Here is a 24755-nt window from a genome sequence, read left to right on the forward strand (position 1 = left end):
GGGCTAACTGACTTTTCTATAGCATTCAATTGCTCATTTACCAACAGATAAAGTTTATTTAGCTTATCCTGTGTTAGGGGCCATTCATCCACCCATATAGGTTTGTCACTAAGACATTCTAATAATGAGGCAGTGGGCAGAGGAGAAATATTAATGACCCCTGTCATAAATCCTGATGTCCTAGCCCTTTTCTATCTGATTTTCCAGTTACTGATATCAGGTTAGGATTTCACTGTAGAAATCTTCCCAAACATTTTTCACCCTGATATCCCATGTTCTTCAATATTTTAAATCCTGAGTTATCAAAGTTTTCATTTGTAAGTCTCATACCCTGTGCTGTAAGTAAGTCTCAACCCCATAAATTGATGGCTATTTTTGCAACATAAGGCTGGAAAGTTGAGAGACAGCTTAAGGTTGTAAAGGTTATTTAATAAATAAACAGAGTAACCTTAGCTCTCTGAGTTCTAGTAAACTCAGATCGAGTGATTGAATTATGTGGTCTGTACTAGATTGCTGCTTTTCCATATTCACCAGATCCATCAATAAATAGTGTTAAAATGTGATATACTAACTTGTATTAACTTGACTGGCTCTCTCTTTCAGCTCCTTCATTTGCAAGACATTAATGGCTTCTTACCCACCCCCTTCCTCAAGGACTTAATTTGTGCAAGCAGACTCTCAGCTCATAAAAGAGTGCAATTAACTAATAAGGTAGGGTGGCAAGCTATGTACACAGTTCCCAGGAATTCACTCAGGTGATAGTACTCTTAAGTCCCTGCACTTATGTCTAGCATATAACACCCAGAGCCCCCACACCTATCACCTTGTGAAGAATTTGAAGCCCCCACACCTGGAGCTGTTTGTTTTCCTGTAAACATTTGTCTTTTCAACTTTTTTGCCTGTAAGATTGCTGAAGCAATCCCCTCTCTAAACCAAAGTATAAAAGAAAATCTAGCCCCTTCTTCAAGACTGAGAGAATTTCAAGCATTAGCCATCTCTCCATTGCCAGCTAATAAAGGACTCCTGGATTAGTCTCAAAGTGTAGCATTTCTCTATAACTCGCTTGGTTACAACAGAAGCATTAGGTATGGGTAAGTGCAATAACTCTTCAAATTGCCTTTTACTTAAAGGAATCCTGATGATATCAGGGTCATAACTTAGCAATTGACTGTATTAATCACTAAGATGGCAAGTTGAAATAAGTAACAAGAAGTTTAAAAAGATAACCTGAAAGCATCTCTAGAAGCAGAGACCCAAATAATATACTTTAACCATGTGCTTAAAGCCACAGGCAAAATAGCTTAAATTTTGTAATTGAGTTTTCAGACTGATCAAGTTTGTGAACTTGATTCTGACAGTCTAGAAAACAGTGACTCACTAACCGGGGAACTCAATTTAGGAATCTTTTAGCAAGTGCAAATTAAAGACTCTCTGTAATCAATGGGTTAAGACAGTCATTCATGCATATGCTTTCACTACACTTACATACAGGTTTTCTTCACTTTCTGAGAAGAACACGACATTTTTACCTTCTAATTTAAAAAATATCATTTAATTAGGTTTAAAGTTCTCTTTTAAAGGGTAATGTGTTGTTTTACATGCCTGGCTTTTAATTACTCTTTAATTCATGGGCCCTCTGCAATCTCTCTTCCTTCAGAGGTTACTGTTTTACTTAAATTGTATTTGGAAAGCTACATCAGGGATAGGAGAGAGATAACAATAGTGGCCATTATTAGGAAAGAAGTTCTTAAATTCCTACTTTTTACTGAAATCTTAGCAGAGAATCATAGCCTGGGATGTAACCATGAAATTTTGCTATGGGCTTCCCGCAGACCCACAGGGTAGTGGTGCAGGTCCTGGGCAGTGGCCACCTTGTACTTTTAGAAGCTTTGCCTGTCTGTGCTGCTCCCTCCCTCCTTTGCTGGGGCATGCTGCTGGCCTGGGCAAACCTTGTTGCCTTGGTCGCTGCTAGCTTTCTTGCCACTGTGCCTTTTCTGAGCCACACAGTTTCAATGCCTTTTTTCTTATCTTTTAGAAATATACACCTGATTGCCTTGTTGATTTTGCATTACTGAGCAGGTTAAGAGCTCTCCTTCTAGCACTGCCTGCTTAAGACATGAACAGATAGCTGTAGCATATTCTCTGTCTTCTTTCCTATCTATTGGAAGAGGAGGCTTAGATAAGAGTCTCTCTGTTTCCTCTTTGTTATTTTGGCCAGGTGATATTGGGGCTGAGGGAAGAGGAGGTGATAAGGCAGGCGATGTTTTCTCCTCTTTCTTCTTTTTAGGCTCTTCTGTGTGTAACTGAGCTGAGGCTGCTCTAATTAAAGCCCATAACATTTAAGATTTTACTGGGACCTGATGCCTTCATACCTGATGTTGTTTAAGATTTCTCCCCACTTGTTCCCCAAGTTCCACATCTAACATTCCTTCCTCCAGGAACCATGGGCTTTGTACTGTATTATTGACCACACTAGTTTTTAATTCCTTCAACAACATAATTCTAGTGGGGTGTGTTCATGAATAAACTACTGTTGATTATTTGGATCAGGCCTTATGGAAATAGGAAAAGTACAAGGTCCTAAGGGCTCTCCCGCTATGGCAGCAAAGGGTAAAATTCTCTGTATTGGGGTTTCTGTTTCTGCTATGGAAGGAGGCAGTACAGATGTTTTGGCAATTGGAGGAGGCAGTATAGACCAATTTTTATCCTCCCTCTCCTGTTTTTTATTTTCAATTGGAGCTATGGGAAGGAAAACAGTTTCTTTCAGAGTTTGAGATTCAGCCTGCTGCTGCAGAGAATAACAAGGAGATAATGGCAGAAGTACAGCACAAACTAAACTCCAAGTGGAGAAAACAGAAGAATCAACTTTAAGACCTTTTTGATGAGCCTATTTTGATCCTCCTCCTGCTGTATCACAATTTCTCACATCAAGAGTGCCTGCCTGTGGAAACCATGGGTTATGCATAATAACATTTTGTAGCTTCTGCAGAAGGTTATTTAGTGCCTGAGAATGAACCTGAGCTCCAGACTGTCTCAACAGAACTTTAAGAAACTGCACATAATATTTTTCTTCAATAGAGAAATTTTTCTCTTGTTACCGTGATTCAGAAAACTTTCCGTTCCCAGGACTTCTTTAAAGCACTGCTCCCAGTACCTCTTTAAGGCACTGACCTTATATCTGCCGCTGGCAAACTCATCCTGGGTCCCCGTTTGCCTTGTCAATTTCAATTCCTTTGCTGCAGCAGATGTTCTTTGTTCATGTCCTGGAACTCCCATGTTTGGACTGTCACCTCTTCGAGCACAACTTGTAAAACCCACAGGGACCCAGGGGAACTGAACAAAAAGGGTGAAAACTTGGGAACAAAAGACAAGAGACAAAAGAGTATACTTGGAAGGAGGGGTTGGGGGCACCTTGCTTCTAATGGACAAGGGCCCTGAGGTTTAAACAGACATCTGTGTTTATTAGGTGAAAGAGACAGCAAGAAGGAGGGGGGTGATTGTCTGGTAATTGTCAGTCAGCTGTATGGTTCACAGCAGGCTTGAACTGCATCCTTTGAACAATAGGCTCTAATTTTCTCAGTAGATAACTTCAAGGAGCCCAGGGCTGGGGAGTGATGTCCCTCAGCAAACCTTTTGTTGGCAGGGCAGTATGAGTTTGCCCACATCATGCATTCATGATAAACAGTTTGCTGTTTGATCATATAGCCTCTGGTGGAAAGCTGAAGTCACACATCCCATGGGCTTTTGGCTGCCTGCAAAATGATTCACCCACCTGGGCCTCCCAAAGTGCTAAGATTACACATGTGAGCCACCACGCCAAGCCAATTGTCACATCTTTAAGTTGGCAGAGGTACTGCTACTGGCATCTAGAGTGTGGAGGCCAGAAATGCTGCAAATCATCCTACAATGCAAAGGGCAGTCCCCACCACAAAAAAAAAATCATCTGATGCAAAATATCAGTGGATTTGTGAGTAAGGTATCAGGCTGCCTATGATGATTTCTTCACATACTGTATCTTTGCACCTGTGAATAATTTGCTGAATAGCTGTGTACTTCCATTCATTTAATAGATTTGTGCAAAAGATGAAGTGAGATAAGGGTACAAACTGTCTAGCAGGTTATAAACTCATAGGAAAAATGAATTGATGAAAATATATCTTTCCACTTCACATGTTATTTCCTCCTCAAGAAATGTATGAATTCAGAATGACAATGGGTTATATTACTTGTTGTCTTGATTGAGTAATATCCTGTAACAATCTCCCAAATTCTCACCCTGCAAACAAGATCATTGACTAATCCCTAAATAATGAGTTTTGAGAAATGTGAAATGATTTCTTTCTCACCCCTTGATAGAAACCTTCTGATGCTGTCCTGGAAAAAAACAACAGAATTAGAATGAAACTTCCAGGTATCAGTTCCATTTTCTATTTTGCAAAGTCAAAAAGCATATGTTATTTGTAGCTCTTCACTGCATACATTAAATTTCAAAATGCAACACCAAGGTTTAAAGAGTTCACATAGAGATATCTTTTACAAAATTTTGTCCATGGTTTCACTAGGTACATATCAGCCCTTGTTTAAGCATTGGAAAAACATTACTAAGGATGGTGTACATGTGTGATTTAATGTAATTAGCTTAGAGATTTCCTAGTTTAAATGATTACATTCAGTCTCTCTTTGCATGCATACACACATGCCTTTACCTATATACAGACTTCTTCCCTGCTGTCTCTATGACTCTCCTGAATGCAAAAACATTTTGTAAATATCTTCTAGCCATGTCTAGTTGGAGCTAGACTGGCTTGTGTTCACACCAAAATGTACTATACTTAAATTTACTTCCGTCCTCTTCAGGTTTACCAATAGCAATGACACCACCATCCAATTACATCAGTGGGATGGCCACTCCTTGACTCACACTCAGGCCCCATGAATTTTCTCTCTTTCATATTTCTCACCCCTCTTTTCAGTTCATCTTCACTCATAGGGACTCTAGATTCTCCTGCCTTGACTGTGCAAATACTTCTTTTTTTCTCTTTCATAAGGTCTTAGAGCAATGCTGCTAAAACAGGACTCTGTATATCTGTAGTATGCCCTGTATAGTATCTCCTTGTTGCTGTAGAATCGGGAATAATCCTCTTAGCTTGGTGTGTAAAGTCCCCATGATTCTTCCCTCTGAGAAGTCACCCTGCAGGTGAAACAAATTTCTTTGTTCACCGAATACTTCCTTTGTTCATTAAATACTTACATGACACCAGGTATATTGCAGCTCTCATATTTAATTCCAGAGATAACATGATAAACCCATCATATAGAACCTCACACTAAATGTGCCATTTAATTTGGGAAAGTGGATTTTTAGTGAGAAGGAAGCCTAATCTGCTGGTTCAGCAACAAGAAAGATAAATAGGTCAGCATTGATTACCAAGTTATAAGTATCAAAACTCATTTATCTGACTTGCTCTTCCTGTATTTTCACCACGTATTTCTTGACTATGACTTGGTGTCCATGATGGGCATGCTCAAAGGAGATCCAGCCCCAAAAACCAAGCACTAACACCTGCTCTCTAGGTTCTTGTATTTGTTGTTATATAATAAAAAATGCCCTATGAATTTGGGTTGTCACTTTACAAGAATTCCTTACCAAACTTTCATAGCATTGTGAGCATGCATGGACCGAAGCAACAAATAGTGAAGGAACAGTCTGAATATCACAAATACATAGATGTATTAAGATATGCCCTTTTCCTTATCTTGCATTTAGGGATGTTTCATTTTATTTTTATAACTATAAATGATATTTTTACCAAGTTTACATTGTCACTTATTTTACTAGAAATGGATTCAATCAGAAGGAAGAATGGATTTAATCAGAAGGAAGTTGTGGGATAAAATTCTAATTAAAACAACATTAACCAAGATTAATTTGGGGAGTGGTGTCCAGAGGAGGACAGGAATATTCTTGTAGCCTATGTTGGCCAATTTCATTCACTTATCTATACATGCAAGAATAAAGCGTGTCTCATTTATTATTTGCACAAACTGTATCAGGGCTAATATTATGGCTGTATAATCAAAAAATGAAAGAAATGAAGAAACCAGTCAGATGGAAAACTCCAGGCAGAGTTTTCTTCCTATCTTAATGCTCTTTCTCATGGGTATGCAGGATAAATAAACAAGAAAGAAAAAGAACAGTATCTGAAAGTCAAGAAATGCTCCTGTTCTGACAGGTTGCTACAGGGGTAGTGTCAGTAAGCTTTTTCATTTTTCTCTTTAGAAGAGAGCTCTGATTCTCTCTGGCACTTTGCTATAAGATGACTAGAGACAGATTAAATCTTCAGGAAGATTATAACAAATAAATTCACATTTAATCATCACAGGATACCAAAGAAATATTCTGTTTCCTGATAACATCATACAGCCTTTCAGCTCCATGAATTTATTTTATTGAAAAAAAGTTCAAAATGATTATAATAACTGAATAGAATTAAGGAATTGGAAAATAAAACTCACTGCCCAAAGTGTGCCTTTAGTTGTTTTTCTTCCCCCCACAGTCAAAAGGCAAATGCAAATGTGGATTCTGCACTCAGTGGTCTAACCACCCACTGACAGAGTACTGTTCTTGCAGGACATCAAATTGGGATTTCACTGCCCACCATAGCAAGGAACTATGATGCACCCAAATGTGCTTCTGGGGGACAAATAATAACCAACCATCCTACCTCTGCCTATCACTGTTATCTACTAATAATGCTTTAATTCAAGCTGCAATTTATGTTTCTGCTAGGTTGATCAACCACCCATTCTCTCCAATGCTTTGGAAAATGTGCAGTATTTGTGGTCAGCTAGAGATGAATTGGCAGGCCAGTCTCTAAACTGCCAAGAGCCAGAGAACAGCTGTATTAAGGAAGCTGCCTTAAAAACTCAATGCCTCCAGCTGTGTGTTGTTGGAAGTGTCTCCTGTCTACAAATTAATAAACACTCCATTTTTCCATGTAGCCACAGATGAGCCACCTATTTAACATAGGTGTTAAATATAAATGTTATGCATTATGCAGCAGGTCTGTGCATTGCAGAACTGTAAAAGGTTTGGCTTGTTTTCGCATGAGACTTTCCCTGTTTCCATAATGCAGAGTTGGATGTAAGAGGACACACACTTGAGGGAGCAGTTTTACTTACCACGTAAATGTTAAGTATACAGTCTATCCACTAAGCTGATACAAGCTATATGGATCTGTAACATCAATGGTAGTAAGTTGTGACTTTTACTTTTTCCATTAATTACCATTCCTATTTTTAACTGTCATTTCCTTAGTAATGAGTTTGCACAATGTGTCTTGCAAAATAATCATGATATTTTTATCATGAAAACATATGATATAATTATTCTTTACTGATATCTTAACTAAAATCACAGATTATATAATTGAAATATTGAGATAAAGCTTGTGGACCGGGGGCGGTGGCTCACGCCTGTAATCCCAGCACTTTGGGAGGCTGAGGCGGGCGGATCACGAGGTCAGGATATTGAGACCATCCTGGCTAACACGGTGAAACCCCGTCTCTACTAAAAATACAAAAAATTAGCCGAGCATGGTGGCGGGCACCTGTAGTACCTACTACTCACTGCCTGGGAGGCTGAGGCAGGACAACGGCGTGAACCTGGGAGGCGGAGTTGGCAATGAGCCAAGATCGCGCCACTGCACTCCAGCCTGGGCAACAGAGGGAGACTCCGTCTGAAAAAAAAACAAAAAACAAAATAAAACAAACCAAAAAAACTTGTGATGTACTTGATGTAAATATCCAGTGTGTGTGGGTCCCGAAAACATCTACTCATTAACTTTGACTCTTCAACACACAAAACCAAAACAAGGTTATCTTACCTCCAGATGGGTTGATATCTTTCTCTTACTTGCATAATTCTCTCTCTTTTTCTTTTTTTCTCAATTTGTCTGCTTTCTATAACTCACTGTGTTGTTAAATAGGCATTGGGAAGTGAAATATTACCTGGAGGATGTCAGGCACACTCTTCTGAGCTTGAAAGAGCAAAATAAATAAAAATAAAAATAAATTGGAGAAAATGGTTTGCCCAAGCAAAACATTTTAATTGTAATTCTTCTTACAAGGGGCCATCCTTCAAGCAGGGAAATGCAGGGAGAGATGAACTAAGCTGACATTGCTATGGGTCCATCACTATGGGTCACTCTTTATGTTGAAATCAAGAAAGCTTGAAAAAAGACAAGGTAAATAAATGATAGTGAAAAACCTAGGATGTCATTTGATGCAAGTAGAGATTACTCAATGACTAACTTCAGTAATAAAGGCAATTTTTATTTATCACATGTAATGGACCAACAGAGGGAGACGGTTTCTGATTTGGTGAAACCTTCAGGGATATTATCTTGGGTTCTTCATCTCACTTCTCAGCTCCTTTCAGAATGTTTTTTCCTTTGTCTGTGGTGGCTATGTGTTCTACCTATATGGTGTTCAGTTCACCTGATGGCTTCTGAACATCCAGTTAGCACGGTTTCATGCATCTGCGTACATGGCTGCAATAAAGGGTTGGAATCCACTTTCTCCCTCCTCTCCCTCCCTCCCTTCCTTCCTTCCCTCCTTCCTTCCTTCTTCTTTCTTCCTTTCTTCCTTCCTCTTTTTTCTCTTTCTTTCTTTCTTTCTCTTTCTCTGTGTCTTTGTCTTTCTTCTTTCTTTTCCCTTTCTCATTCTTTTTCTTTCTTCTTTCTTTCTTTTTTCTCTTTCTTTCTCTCTTTTTCTCTCTTTCTTTTCTTCCTTCCCTTCCTTCCTTCCTCACCCCCGCCTCCCTCCCCCCTCCCTCTGTTCTCTCTCCTTCTCCTTCCCTCCATCCCTCCCTCCTTCCCTCCCTTCCTTCCCTCATTCCTCCCTCCTTCCTTCCCTCCCTCTTCTCTCCTTCCTTACTTCCCTCCTCCCTCCCTCCCTCTCTCGCTCTCTCTCTTTCTTCCTTTCTTTCTCTTTCTTTATTTCCTTCTTTCTTTCTCTCTCACTTTCTTGTTTTACTTTCTCTCTCTCTTTTCCTCCCTTCCTTCATTCTCTCTTCTTTTTTCTTTTTTTCTTTCCTTCTTCCTCTCTCTTTCCCTCCCTCCCTTCCTTCCCTCCTCCCTCCCTCTCTCCTTCCTTTCCTCCCTCCCTCCTCTCTCCTTCCTTCCTTCTTCCCTCCCTCACTTACTTTCTTTCTTTTTCTTTCTTTCTCATTTTCTTTCCTTCTTTATTCTTTTCTTTCTTTCTCCCTTCTTCTTTTCCTCCCTCTCTCTCTTCCTTCCTTCCCTGCTCCCTCCCTCCTTCCTTTCCTTCCTCCCTCCTTCCTTTCCTCCCTCCTCTCTCCTTCCTTGCTCCCTCCCTCCCTCTCTCCCTTCCTCACAATCTCTCTTTCTTCCCTTCTTTCGTTTCTCTTTCATTCTTTCTTTCATCTTTCTTTCTTTCTTTCTCTCTTTCTTTCCCTCTTTTTTCTTTTCTTTCTTTCTCCTTTCGTCTTTTACTTCCTTCCTTCCTTCCCTCCCTCCCTCTCTCTCCCTCTCTCTTTCTCCTCTTTCTCTCTTTCCCTCCCTTTCTCCCTCCCTCCCTCTCTCTCACTTTCTTTCTTTCTTTTGTTCTTTCTTTCTTTCTCTCTCTCTTTTTTCTTTCTCACTTTCTTTCTATTTCTTTCTGTCTTTCTTTCCTTCCTTCCTCCCTCCCTGCCTCCCTCCCCCCCCCTCTGTTCTCTCTCCCTCCTCCCTCCCTCCCTTCCCTCCTTCTTCCCTTCTTCCTTCCCTCTCTCCTCTCTTACTCCTTCCTTCCTTCCCTCCTCCCTTCTTCCCTTCCCCCTCTCGCTCTCTCCTTCTTTATTTCCTCATTTCTTTCTTTCTTAGTTTCTTCTTTTTCTTCCTCTCTCTCCCTTCCTTCCTTCCTTCTTTCCTTCCTTCCCTCCCTCCCTCTCTCTTTCTTCTTTCTTTCTTCCTCTCTCTTTCCCTCCCTTCCTTCTTTCCTTCCTTCTTTCCTTCCTCCCTCCCTCCTTCCTTTCCTGCCTCCCTCCTCTCTCCTTCTTTTCTTCCTTCCTCCCTCCCTCCCTCACAACCTTTCTTTCTTTCTCTCTCACTTTCTTTCTGTCCTTTTTCTTTTCTTCCTTCCTTCTTGTTTTCCTTCCTTCCTCCCTTCCTCCCTTTCTTCCTTCCTTCCCTCCTCCCTCCCTCCTTCCTTTCCTCCCTCCTTTCTCCTTCCTTCCTTGCTCCCTCCCTCCCTTCCTCATACTCTCTCCCTCCCTCTCTTTTTTCTTTCTTTCTTTCTTTCTTTCTTTCTTTCTTTCTTTCTTTCTTTCTTTCTTTCTTTCTTTCTTTCTTTCTTTCTCTCACTCTTTTGTCCAGGATTCAGAAAAGTGCTGTGATCATAGATTCTTGCAGCCTTGACATCCAGGACTCAAAATATTCTTCTCCTGCAGCCTTTGGAGTAGCTGGGACTGCAGGCATGCACCACCATGCCCAAGTAATATATATTTTTTAATTATTTTTAGTATTTGTAGAGAGAGAGAGCTCTTGCTAAATTGCCCAGGCTGGTCTCAAAGTCATGATCTTAAGCAATCCTCCTGCCTTGGCCCCCCAAAGTTCTGGGATTATAGGTGTGAGCCACCACATCCAGCCTGCACTCCCTTTTTCTGATATTTGACTGCAGATAGCATCTGAGCTTCAGCCCCTCCCTTTTCTCTTCTGCCTCACATCAGGGTAATCAGGTACACAAGCTTGGGTCTTCCCTCCTTGGGTGGTAGCCAGAAGCATACCAGCTCCAGCCCCTTATCACATTAAAAGCCCCAAGTCAGTCTTTCCTTGAAGTATCACCTATTATCATATCCTTGAGATGTTTTTCCCTTACCAGAAAGCCTCATTGTTCAAGCAACACATTTTTCATATCTCCTTAGTGTGTGTATGTGTGTGTACACGTGTGTGCGTGTGTGTAAAATTATCAGCTTCAACAACCAAACCAAATTCAGTGTGGCAGTCAATCTTACTTTTGTAGGGTAATCACAACAATGATATATATGATTTTTTCTTTTATTATTATTATACTTTAAGTTTTAGGATACACGTGCAAAATGTACAGGTTAGTTACATATGTATACATGTGCAATGCTGGTATGCTGCACCCATTACCTCATCATTTAGCACCAGGTATATCTCCTAAAGCTATCCCTCCCCACTCCCCCACCCCACAACAGTCCCCAGAGTGTGATGTTCCCCTTCCTGTGTCCATGTGTTCTCATTGTTCAATTCCCACTTATGAGTGACAATATGTGGTGTTTGGTTTTTTGTTCTTGCCATAGTTTACTGAGAATGATGATTTCCAATTTCATCCATCTCCCTACAAAGGATGTGAACTCATCACTTTTTATGGCTGCATAGTATTCCATGGTGTATATTTGCCACATTTTCTTAATCCAGTCTATCATTGTTGGACATTTGGGTTGGTTCCAAGTCTTTGCTATTGTGAATAGTGCCGCAATAAACATACGTGTGCATGTGTCTTTATAGCAGCATGATTTATAGTCCTTTGGGTATATACCCAGTAATGGGATGGCTGGGTCAAATGGTATTTCTAGTTCTAGATCCCTGAGGAATCGCCACACTGACTTCCACAATGGTTGAACTAGTTTACAGTCCCACCAACAGTGTAAAAGTGTTCCTATTTCTCCACATCCTCTCCAGCACCTGTTGTTTCCTGACTTTTTAATGATTGCCACTCTAACTGGTGTGAGATGGTATCTCATAGTGGTTTTGATTTGCATTTCTCTGATGGCCAGTGATGGTGAGCATTTTTTCATGTGTTTTTTGGCTGCATAAATGTCTTCTTTTGAGAAGTGTCTGTTCATGTCCTTCACCCACTTTCTGATGGGGTTGTTTATTTTTTTCTTGTAAATTTGTTTGAGTTCATTGTAGATTCTGGATATTAGCCCTTTGTCAGATGAGTAGGTTGCAAAAATTTTCTCCCATTTTGTAGGTTGCCTGTTCACTCTGATGGTAGTTTGTTTTGCTGTGCAGAAGCTCTTTAGTTTAATTAGATCCCATTAGTCAAGTTTGGCTTTTGTTGCCATTGCTTTTGGTGTTTTAGACATGAAGTCCTTGCCCATGCCTATGTCCTGAATGATAATGCCTGGGTTTTCTTGTAGGATTTTTATGGTTTTAGGTCTAACATTTAAGTCTTTAATCCATCTTGAATTAATTTTTGTGTAAGGTGTAAGGAAGGGATCCAGTTTCAGCTTTCTACATATGGCTAGCCAGTTTTCCCAGCACCATTTATTATATAGGGAATCGTTTCCCCATTGCTTGTTTTTCTCAGGTTTGTCAAAGATCAGATAATTGTAGATAAGCGGCATTATTTCTAAGGGCTCCGTTCTGTTTCATTGATCTATATCTCTGTTTTGGTACCAGTACCATTCTATTTTGGTTACTGTAGATTTTAGTATAGTTTGAAGTCAGGTAGCATGATGCCTCCAGCTTTGTTCTTTTGGCTTAGGATTGACTTGGTGATGAGGGCTGTTTTTTGGTTTCATATGAACTTTAAAGTATTTTTTTCCAATTCTGTGAAGAAACAAACACCTTTACGCAAATAAACTAGAAAATCTAGAAGAAATGGATAAATTCCTCGACACATACACCCTCCCAAGACTAAACCAGGAAGAAGCTGAATCTCTCAACACACCAACAACAGGCTCTGAAATTGTGGCAATAATCGATAGCTTACCAACCAAAAAGAGTCCAGGACCAGATGGATTCACAGCTGAATTTTACCAGAGGTACAAGGAGGAACTGGTACCATTCCTTCTGAAACTGTTCCAATCAATAGAAAAAGAGGGGATCCTCCCTAACTCATTTTGTGAGGCCAACATCATCCTGATACCAAAGCCTGGCAGAGACAAAACCAAAAAAAGAGAATTTTACACCAATATCCTAGATGAACATTGCTGCAAAACTCTTCAATAAAATACTGGCAAACCAAATCCAGCAGCACATCAAAAAGCTTATCCACCATGATCAAGTGGGCTTCATCCCTGGGAGGCAAGGCTGGTTCAATACACGCAAATCAATAAAGGTAGTCCAGCATATAAACAGAACCAAAGATAAAAACCACATGATTATCTCAATAGATGCAGAAAAGGCCTTCGACAAAATTCAACAACGCTTCATGCTAAAAACTCTCAATAAATTAGGTATTGATGGGATGTATCTCAAAATAATAAGGTCTACCTATGACAAACCCACAGCCAATATCATACTGAAAGGGCAAAAACTGGAAGCATTCCCTTTGAAAATGGGCACAAGACAGGCATGCCCTCTCTCACCATTCCTATTCAACAAAATGTTGGAAATTCTGAACAGGGCAATTAGGCGGGAGAAGGAAATAAACGGTATTCAATTAAGAAAAGAGGAAATGAAATTGTCCCTGTTTGCGGATGACATGACTGTATATCTAGAAAACCCCATTGTCTCAGCCCAAAATCTTCTCAAGCTGATAAGCAACTTCAGCAAAGTCTCAGGATACAAAATCCATGTACAAAAATCACAGGCATTCTTATACACCAGTAACAGACAAACACAGAGCCAAATCATCAGTGAACTCCCATTCACAATTGCTTCAAAGAGAATAAAATACCTAGGAATCCAACTTACAAGGGATGTGAAGGACCTCTTCAAGGAGAACTACAAACCACTGCTCAATGAAATAAAAGAGGATAAAAAGAAATGGAAGAACATTCCATGCTCATGGGTAGGAAGAATCAATATCATGAAAATGGCCCTACTGCCCAAAGTAATTTATAGATTCACTGCCATCCCCATCAAGCTACCAATGGCTTTCTTCACAGATTGGATTTTTTCAATTCAAATGGCAGCAAAATTCTTTGCAGAGACTGCTTCCTTCAGACTTCATTATACATTTTTAATCATAAATAACATTCATGTTTTTTCTTAAAGTGGCCACTTAAGAAAGGGAAATGAGATTATCTTATTTGGCCAAGACTCATTATCCTTTGCCCTCAGCTAAGAATAACCTGTGTTTGCCAGGGTATTTGATTAAACAATATCAGTCTTCAAAAATCAAAAAGCAAAGAAATGTTTGTTCAGTAGACAGCCTTAATTATCTACTACAAGCAATGTTGCAGAAATTTGTCTAGACATAATGGGTGTTGAGTAGCACTTCCTTCCTTATTTCCAAGCATTGGCAAACAGTGAACATCATCTTTAATTTAAAGCTGTGAACACAAAAAATAGATAACCCTAGAGGGGCACTGCTTTACAACAATGTGCTGCAAGAAAACGTGGCTATTTCAAAACTTTGTGTGCAAGGTTCATGTATTCTGATAATTTATTAAAGAATGCACAATATTGTGGAAATGCACACAAGAAAAAAATTAAATTCTTATGGTTAAAACTACCTGAGCTCTTTGTGATCATGTGGGAAACTAATTAGAATTAGGTCATCACAGCTGTTAAAAACAACAGGATATGTCATTTAAAATTTCATTTATTTATACAAAATTAACAAACTTGTGTTACTATGTTTTAGCCATAATTATCTGTGGAAGAGCCATAATTTCCTAGTTTTACATCTACTCAAATTGATTCATTAGAGTTCTGAACAGCTGAAGATGTAAATCAGAAAACACGACAAAATCTTTTTAAAATATGGTGCCTCAGGTTGTCATAAGAATCTGTCATAACATAATATTGGATGTCTCTTAAATGCATTCTACTTCAGAACATTAATCAATATTGAAAAGAAAATGAGTGTTACTGATTATAAAAAATAAGATTTTAAAACTTTTTCGTAATTGTAATTTAAGCTTGAAGTAATTTATAGCTTAAGGGAGACATTATCTGAGGCATGCAAATACTGAGATAGATTTCAAAACTTTGCATGCAAGTTTCATGTATTCTGATGATTTATTGAAGAATGTGTGATGTGGTGGATATGCACAGGGAAAATATCAAGTAGTCATAGTTAGGCCAATCTGGAGCCCTAGTGTCATGCATAGCCTGAAATAGCTCACATTCTGGCTGCATGTTTGATGCATTACTCAGAAGGCTTGTTTGTGAATGTTCATGTGCAATGCCCCTGAGGTCCAACTCAGAGTCATTTGCATAGAAGAATATAAAGTATTTATTTCTGCAACATAATATTATTAAGAATCGTATGTTTTCCAAGCAATCTCACAAAAAGTTTACCAAAAATTATAAGATACAAAACACTTTTGATTGACAACTTTACCACCTCTTATGGTGGGAATCATAGCTAAATAAAATACATTAGAATGGAGTGAGAAAAAAAGCCTAAAATTATCTTAAATGAATGTTAGGACATAAAAGGAAAATAATTTTATTTTGAGAGTAATAAACTGTGAGATGTGTGTGCATAGGTTTTTTGTTTGTTTGTTTGTTTGTTTGAGACAGAGCCTTGCTGTCACCCAGGCTGGAGTGCAGTGGCACAATATTGGCTCATTGCAACCTCCACTCCTCTGATTCAGGAGGCTTTCTTCCCTTAACCTCCCAAGTAGCTGGGACTACAGGCATGCACCACAACACCTGGCTAATTTTTGAATTTTTTTAGTAGAGATGGGATTTCACCATACTGGCCAGGCTGGTCTCAAATGCCTAACTACAGGTGATTCACCAGCCTTAGCCTCCCAAAGTGCTGGGATTACAGGCATGAGCCACCACACCAGGCCCTGAGTTAAATATTTCTTTAAAAAATCAGTACTCATTTATGTTTTTTGGTGAACAGAGTGTTTTTGTTATTGTTGTTGTTATTTTTTTCAGATGGAGTCTCCCTATGTCACCAGGCTGGAGTGCAATGGCACAATCTCAGTTTACTCTAATCTCTGCCTACAGGGCTCAAGCGATTCTCCTGCCTCAGCCTCCTGAGTAGCTGGGACTACAGGCACATGGCACCGTGCCCAGTTAATTTTTGTAGTTTTAGTAGAGACAGGGTTTCACCGTGTTGGCAGGATGGTCTCGATCTCTTGATCTTGTGATCCACGTGCCTTGGCTTCCCAAAGTGCTGGGATTACAAGCATGAGCCACTGCACCCACCTACCTAAATGTTTTTGTAGATATCCAAATTATTTTCTGATATGCCAAGATAAAGAGAACTCCATTCAAGGAGTCATGATCTTATTAAACTTAACCTATTAAAAGTTGGAGTTAAGAAGAACCCAATGGTTTTGTTTCTATTTATTACTCATGCATTGGAACTAACAATGTCAGAGAGTCAAATTCCTCTTACATCCTTGTCTTGTTTTCTCCTACCAGCTATCCTTTGGCGGTGATCTCATAGATCTTGCTAGACTGTTTATGGAATAATTTGCATTTCCCTAAGTAGTTACTGACTCAACATATTTGAAAGTAATTCTACTCAAGGAAATCAAGCTTAGGTCATGTAGGGCCCCCCCTTCAGAGGTAATATATAGCTGGGATTTGAAACAGTCATGCAAATTTTGCTTTATGATTGTCTTCCTCCAAAAAATGGTAGAAATGCCTTTTTTAAAGCACTTGTCTCCAATTTCACCACCAGGTATTCCTTATTGATACAGATAACAGAACAATAAATGCCTCATCTTGTGGGAAATCTTAGTGTGTACACAATATATTTTCCTTGTACAATGACTTCAGTCATTTCATAATGCCTAATACAATTGTAATTCTTGGTCAACATAACCATGGAATCTGAATAATCATGAATCTGAAACCCTTCTATAGAATAAATACCCTCATTTCTTGGCAGGTCTCCTTTTATTGGTGCAAATGCCAAAAAATTATGGGTTTCATCTTAATTGGTCATAATTATTTTCTGCCAGGTGGTTTGTGCAAATTCCATGAAACTGCTTTATTCAGCTCCCAAAATTAAAGTTTAAAACCACCATACAACATATACTACTTGTTCATCAAAAATTTGAAAGCAGATTACATAGAAATGAAGACCATGTTGGATTTTTTTAACTTTGCAAAGAAAAATTATTGATAGTAATATAAGGTTTACCTCAATAGAGTTTTTGCATATTATGTGATATTTCATTATGTATAGCCTTATATTCTAAGAATGTAATTTTTTTTTTCCAAAATTGGGGATAACTCACTTTGTTTTGCTAGTTGACACTTAGATTTGATTTTTCTAGGATATAAACATCTATAAATAAATAGCATCTAAAAGCAACAAAAGTCATTGAAACTTGTCAGTGTATCTTTCTGTTAACATTTCATATTCTCTTTCATATAATATTAGGCAATGTGTGGATATTATTATGGGGATTTTGACTCTTGGGTTGTGAATTTCCTTTGCTTTGGGTGGGAAGTGGCAGTGGGGGTGGACAGTGAATTTTGTCCACAATTAAACATGTATTTCAAAATGTTGAAAATTTTTTTAAAAATTGTATTATTATTATACTTTAAGTTTCAGGGTACATGTGCACAACGTGAAGGTTTTTTACATATGTATACATGTGCCATTTGGGTGTGCTGCATACATTACCTCATCATTTAACATTAGGTATATCTCCTAATGCTATCCCTCTCCCCTCCCCCGACCCCACAACACGACCCGGTGTGTGATGTTCCCCTTCCTGTGTCCATGTGTTCTCATTGTTCAATTCCCACCTATGAGTGAGAACATGTGGTGTTTGGTTTTTTGTCCCTGTGATAGTTTGCTGAGAATGATGGTTTCCAGTTTCATCATGTTCCTACAAAGGACATGAACTCATCATTTTTTATGGCTGCATAGTATTCCATGGTGTATATGTGCCACATTTTCTTAATCCAGTTTATCGTTGTTGGACATTAGGTTGGTTCCAAGTCTTTGCTATTGTGAATAGTGCTTCAATAAACATATGTGTGCATGTGTCTTTATAGCAGCATGATTTATAATCCTTTGGGTACATACTCAGTAATTGGATGGCTGGATCAAATGATATTTCTAGTTCTCCATCCCTGAGGAATCACCACACTGACTTCCACAATGGTTTAACTAGTTTACAGTCCCACCAACAGTGTAAAAGTGTTCCTATTTCTCCACATCCTCTCCAGCACCTGTTGTTTCCTGAATTTTTAATGATTGCCATTCTAACTGGTGTGAGATGGTAATGCATTGTGGTTTTGATTTGCATTTCTCTGATGGCCAGTGATGATGAGCATTTTTTCATGTGTTTTTTGGCTGCACTGTTTGTTTTTTTCTTGTAAATTTGCTTGAGTTCATTGTAGATTCTGGATATTAGCCCTTTGTCAGATGAGTAGATTGCAAAAATTTTCTCCCATTTTGTAGGTTGCCTGTTCACTGTGAGGGTACTTTTTTTGCTGTTCAGAAGCTCTTTAGTTTAATTAGATGTCATTTGTCAATTTTGGCTTTTGTTGTCATTGCTTTTGGCGTTTTAGACATGAAGTCCTTGCCCATGCCTATGTCCTGAATGGTATTGCCTAGGTTTTCTTCTAGGGTTTTTATGGTTTTAGGTCTAACATTTAAGTCTTTAATCCACCTTGAATTAATTTTTGTATAATGTGTAAGGAAGGGATCCAGTTTCAGCTTTCCACCTATGGCTAGCCAGTTTTCCCAGCACGATTTATTAAATAGGGAATCCTTTCTCCATTGTTTGTTTCTGTCAGGTTTGTCAAAGATCAGATAGTTGTAGATATGTGGCATTATTTCTGAGGGCTCTGTTCTGTTTCATTGGTCTATATCTCTGTTTTGGTACAAGTACCATGCTGTTTTGGTTACTGTAGCCTTGTAGTATAGTTTAAAGTCAGGTAGCGTGATGCCTCTAGCTTTGTTCTTTTGCCTTAGGATGTACTTGGTGATGCAGGCTCTTTTTTGGTTCCATATGAACTTTATTTTTTTCCAATTCTGTGAAGAAAGTCATTGGTAGCTTGATGGGGATGGCATTGAATCTGTAAATTACCTTGGGCAGTATGGCCATTTTCATGATATTGATTCTTCCTACCCATGAGCATGGAATGTTCTTCCATTTCTTTGTACCCTCTTTTATTTCATTGAGCAGTGGTTTGTAGTTCTCCTTGAAGAGGTCCTTCACATCCCTTGTAAGTTGGATTCCTAGGTATTTTATTCTCTTTGAAGCAATTGTGAATGGGAGTTCACTGATGATTTGCCTCTCTGTTTGTCTTATTGGTGTATAAGAATGCTTGTGATTTCTGTACATGGATTTTGTATCCTGAGACTTTGCTGAAGTTGCTTATCAGCTTGAGAAGATTTTGGGCTGAGACAATGGGGTTTTCTAGATATACAACCATGTCATCTGCAAACAGGGACAATTCGACTTCCTCTTTTCCTAATTGAATACCATTTATTTTCTTCTCCTGCTTGACTGCCGTGGCCAGAACTTCCAACACTATGTTGAATAGGAGTGGTGAGAGAGGGCATGCCTGTCTTGTGCCCATTTTCAAAGGGAATGCTTCCAGTTTTTGCCTATTCAGTATGATATTGTCTGTGGGTTTGTCATAGATAGCACTTATTATTTTGAGATACATCCCATTAATATGGAATTTATTGAGAATTTTTAGCATGAAGTGTTGTTGAATTTTGTCAAAGGCCTTTTCTGCATCTATTGAAATAACCATGTGATTTTTGTCTTTGGTTCTGTTTACATGCTGGATTACTTTTATTGATTTGCATATGTTGAACCAGCCTTGCATCCCAGGGATGAAGCCTCCTAGATCATGGTGGATAAGCTTTTTGATATGCTGCTGGATTCGGTTTGCCGGTATTTTATTGAAGAGTTTTGCATTGATGTTCATCAAGGATATTGGTCTAAAATTCTCTTTTTTGGTTTTGTCTCTGCCAGGCTTTGGTATCAGGATGATGCTGGCCTCACAAAATGAGTTAGGGAGGAATCCCTCTGTATCTGTTGATTGGAACAGTTTCAGAAGGAATGGTACCAGCTCCTCTTCATACCTCTGGTAGAATTCGGCTGTGAATCCATCTGGTCTTGGACTCTTTTTGGTTGGTTAGCTATTGATTATTGCTTCAATTTCAGGGCCTGTTTTTGGTCTATTCAGAGATTCAACTTCTCCCTGGTTTAGTCTTGGGAGGACGTATGTGTGGAGGAATTTATCCATTTCTTCTTCATTTTCTAGTTTATTGGCGTAGAAGTGTATTCTATAGTATTCTCTGATGGCATTTTGTATTTCTGTGGGATTGGTGGTGATATCCCCTTTATCTTTTTTATTGCATCTATTTGATTCTTCTCTCTTTTCTTCTTTATTAGTCTTGCTAGCGGTCTATCAATTTTGTTGATCCTTTCAAAAACCCAGCTCCTGGATTTATTAATTTTTTGAAGGGTTTTTTATGTCTCTATTTCCTTCAGTTCTGCTCTGGTCTTAGTTATTTCTTGCCGTCTGCTAGCTTTTGAATGTGTTTTCTCTTGCTTTTCTAGTTCTTTTAATTGTGATGTTAGATTGTCAATTTTAGATCTTTCCTCCTTTCTTTTGTGGGCATTTAGTGCTATAAATTTCCCTCTACATACTGCTTTGAATGTGTCCCAGAGATTCTTGTATGTTGTGTCTTTGTTCTCATTGGTTTCGAAGAACATCTTTATTTCTGCCTTCATTTCATTATGTACCCAGTAGTCATTCAGGAGCAGGTCATTCAGTTTCCCTGTAATTGAGTGATTTTGAGTGAGTTACTTAATCCTGAGTTCTAGTTTGATTGCACTGTGGTCTGAGAGGCAGTTTCTTATAATTTCTGTTCTTGTATGTTTGCTGAGGAGTGCTTTACTTCCAACTTTGTGGTCAATTTTTCAGTAGGTGTGGTGTGGTGCTGAAAAAAATGTATATTGTGTTGATTTGGGGTGGAGAGTTCTGTAGATGTCTATTAGGTCCACTTGGTGCAGAGCTGAGTTCAATTCCTGGGTATCCTTCTTAACTTTCTGTCTCATTGATCTGTCTAATGTTGACAGTGCAGTGTTAAACTCTCCCATTATTATTGAGTGGGAGTCTAAGTCTCTTTGTAGGTCACTAAAGACTTGCTTTATGAATCTGGGTGCTCCTGTATTGGATGCATATATATTTAGGATAGTTAGCTCTTCTTTTTGAATTGATCCCTTTACCATTATGTAATGGCCTTCTTTGTCTCTTTTGATCTTTGTTGGTTTAAAGTCCGTTTTATCACAGACTAGGATTGCAACCCCTGCCTTTTTTTATTTTCCATTTACTTGGTAGATCTTCCTCCATTCCTTTATTTTGAGCCTATGTGTGTCTCTGTACAAGAGATGGGTTTCCTGAATACAGCACACTGATGGGTCTTGACTCTTTATCCAATTTGCCAGTCTATGTCTTTTAATTGGAGCATATCACCCATTTACATTTAAAGTTAATATTGTTATGTGTGAATTTGATCCTGTCATTATGATGTTAGCTGGTTATTTTGCTCCATAGTTGATGCAGTTTCTTCCTAGCCTTGATGGTATTTAAAATTTGGCATGTTTTTGCAGTGGCTGTTACTGGTTGTTCCTTTCTATGTTTAGTGCTTCCTTCAGGAGCTCTTTTAGGGCAGGCCTGGTGGTGACAAAATCTCTCAGCATTTGCTTGTCTGTAAAGTATTTTATTTCTCCTTCATTTATGGAGCTTAGTTTGGCTGGATTTGGAGTTCTGGATTGAAAATTCTTTCTTTAAGAATGTTGAATATTGGTCCCCACTGTCTCCTGGCTTGTAGCGTTTCTGCTGAGAGATCAGCTGTTAGTCTGATGGACTTCCCTTTGTGGGTAACCCGACCTTTCTCTCTAGCTGCCCTTAACATTTTTTCCTTCATTTCAACTTTGGTGAATCTGACAATTATGTGTCTTGGAGCTCCTCTTCTCAAGGACTATCTTTGTGGTGTTCTCTGTATTTCCTGAGATTGAATGTTGGCCTGCATTGCTAGATTAGGGAAGTTCTCCTAGATAATACCCTGCAGAGTGTTTTCCAACTTGTTTCCCTTCTCCCCGTCACTTTGTTACACCAATCAGACATAGATTTGGTCTTTTCACATAGTCCCATATTTGTTGGAGGCTTTGTTTGTTTCTTTTATTCTTTTTTCTCTAAACTTCTCTTCTCACTTCATTTCATTCATTTCATCTTCCATCACTGATACCGTTTCTTCCAGTTGATCACATTGGCTACTGAGGCTTCTGCATTCATCATGTAGCTCTTGTGCCTCAGTTTTCAGCTCTGTCAGGTCCTTTAAGGACTTCTCTGCATTGATTATTCTAGTTATCCATTCGTCTAATTTTTTTTTCAAAGCTTTTAACTTCTTTGCCATTGGTTCGAATTTCCTCCTGTAGCTCAGAGTAGTTTGATTGTCTGAAGCCTTCTTCTCTCAACTCATCAAAGTTATTCTCTGTTCAGCTTTATTCCATTGTTGATAAGGAGCTGTGGTCCTTTGGAGGGGAGAGGTGCTCTGATTTTTAGAGTTTCCAGTTTTTCTGCTCTGTTTTTTTTTTCCCATCTTTGTGGTTTTATCTACCTTTGGTCTTTGGTGATAGTGACATACAGATGGGGTTTTGGTGTGGATGTCCTTTCTGTTTGTTTTCCTTCTAACAGACAGGACACTCAGGTTCAAGTCTGTTGGAGTTTGCTAGAGGTCCACTCCAGACCCTGTTTGCCTGGGTATCAGCAGCGGTGGCTGCAGAACAGCGTATTTTGGTGAACTACAAATGCTGCTGCTGATTGTTCCTCTGGAAATTTTGTCTCAGAGGAGTACCCGGCCATGTGAGGTTTCAGTCCACCCCTACTGGGTGGTGCCTCCCAGTTAGGCTACTCAGGGGTGAGGGACCCACTTGAGGAGGCAGTCTGAATGTTCTCAGATCTCAAGCTGTGTTCTGGGAGAACCACTACTCTCTTCAAAGTTGTCAGAGGGGGACATGTAAGTCTGCAGAGGTTACTGCTGTCTTTTTGTTTGTCTGTGCCCTGCCCCCAGAGGTGGAGCCTACAGAGGCAGGCAGGCCTCCTTGAGCTGTGGTGGGCTCCACCCAGTTTGAGCTTCCGGGCCACTTTGTTTAACTAATCAAACAACTAACTCGGCCTTGGCAGGCGCCCCTCCCCCAGTCTCACTGCCACCTTGCAGTTTGATCTCACACTGCGGTGCTAGCAATGAATAAGACTCCGTGGGCATAGGACCCTCCAATCCATGTGCAGGATATAATCTCCTGGTGTGCCATTTTTTAAGCCTGTTGGAAAAGCACAGTTTTAGGGTGGGAATGACCTGATTTTCCAGGTGCCATCTGTCACCCCTTTCTTTGATTAGGAAAGAGAATTCCCTGACCCCTTGCACTTCCCAGGTGATGCAATGCCTTGCCCTGCTTCAGCTCACACAGTGCACTGCACCCACTGTCCTGAACCTAGTGTCTGGCACTCCCCAGTGAGATAAACCCGGTACCTCAGTTGGAAATGCAGAAATCACCTGTCTTTGGCATTGCTCACACTGGGAGCTGTAGACCGGAGCTGTTCCTATTCGGCCGCCTTGGCTCCTCCCCCAAAATTATGAAATTTAGCATTAATTAAAAATACTTTTATTTTCACCTTCTTGAAGATCATGAGAATATCCTTAAGCATATTGATGCTCCTTCTAATGGGATTCGGATCTGAAAGGTGGAGACTATACACAAAGCAGCTTGGAACAGGAAAGATTCTTATACACTGAAATATTTATACTACCTGTTCTTCAGGAGATGGTGATCATCTTGTGGATAAAATAAGATTCATTTATTTTTCCATTCTTGTTGACAAGTATCCATAATGGAAACATGAGTATGAAAAAAATGAAGAAAAAGAAAAAGAGGAAGAAAGAGAAAGAGAAGAAGGAGGAGGAGGAAGAAGAAGAAGGAAAAGAAGAAAAAGAAGAAGAACAAGGAGGCAGCAGAGAAGTAAGAGAAAGAAGAAAGAGAAGGAGAGGAGGAGGAGTAGAAAGAGGAGGAGATGAAGATGAAGAAAGAAGAAGAAGGAGGAGGAGCTGCAGCAGAAGCAGCAGCAGAAGGAGGAGGAGGAGGGGCAGAAGGAGCAGGAAGAGGAGGAAGAAGAGGAGGAGGAGGAGAAGAAGAGGAAGAAGAAGAAAGAGGAAGAAGAAGGAGAAGGAGAAGGAGGAGGAGAAGAAGAAGGAGATGGAGAAGAAGGAGAAGAAGGAGGAGGAGAAAAAGAAGAAGAAGAGAAGGAGGAGGAGAAGGGGGGAGGAGGAGGAGAAAAAAGAAGAGAAGAAATAAGAAATGAAGAAACCAATTAGGACTTATGGATAATTTCAATGTAACTAATGTCAGTTATAAATTGTAAACTGTCATTTGAAAGTGGACAATCTGTTGAGATACAAATGTTAATATTTTGAGACAGAGACTGGCAGTTTTGCTTTATGCTTTTATTTCTCTCTTTTTGTCATCCAGACTGTACTGCAGTGGATGCAATCATGGCTCACTGCAGCATCGACCTCCCAGCCTCAGGTGATCCTTCTGCCTCAGCCTCCCCAGCAGCTGGGACCAAAGGCATGTGCCACCATGCCTAGCTAATTTTTGTGTTTTTAGTGGAGATGGGTTATCTTCATGTTGCCTAAGCTGGTCTTCAACTTCCGAGGTCAAGCCATCTGCAAGCCTTGGCCACCCAAAGTGCTGAGATTACTCTGGCCACAAGACCCAGCAGAAAGTTTTGTTTTAAAGGGAATTCTAGGGATGAAGGCCTAAATCATTGTTCTCCATACTGAAATCCATGCTTTTAAAACCAATTAAAGAAATTTGTCAG

This window comes from Pan paniscus, chromosome Y, assembly GCF_029289425.2.
Source record: "Pan paniscus chromosome Y, NHGRI_mPanPan1-v2.0_pri, whole genome shotgun sequence".
Lineage (NCBI taxonomy): Eukaryota > Metazoa > Chordata > Mammalia > Primates > Hominidae > Pan > Pan paniscus.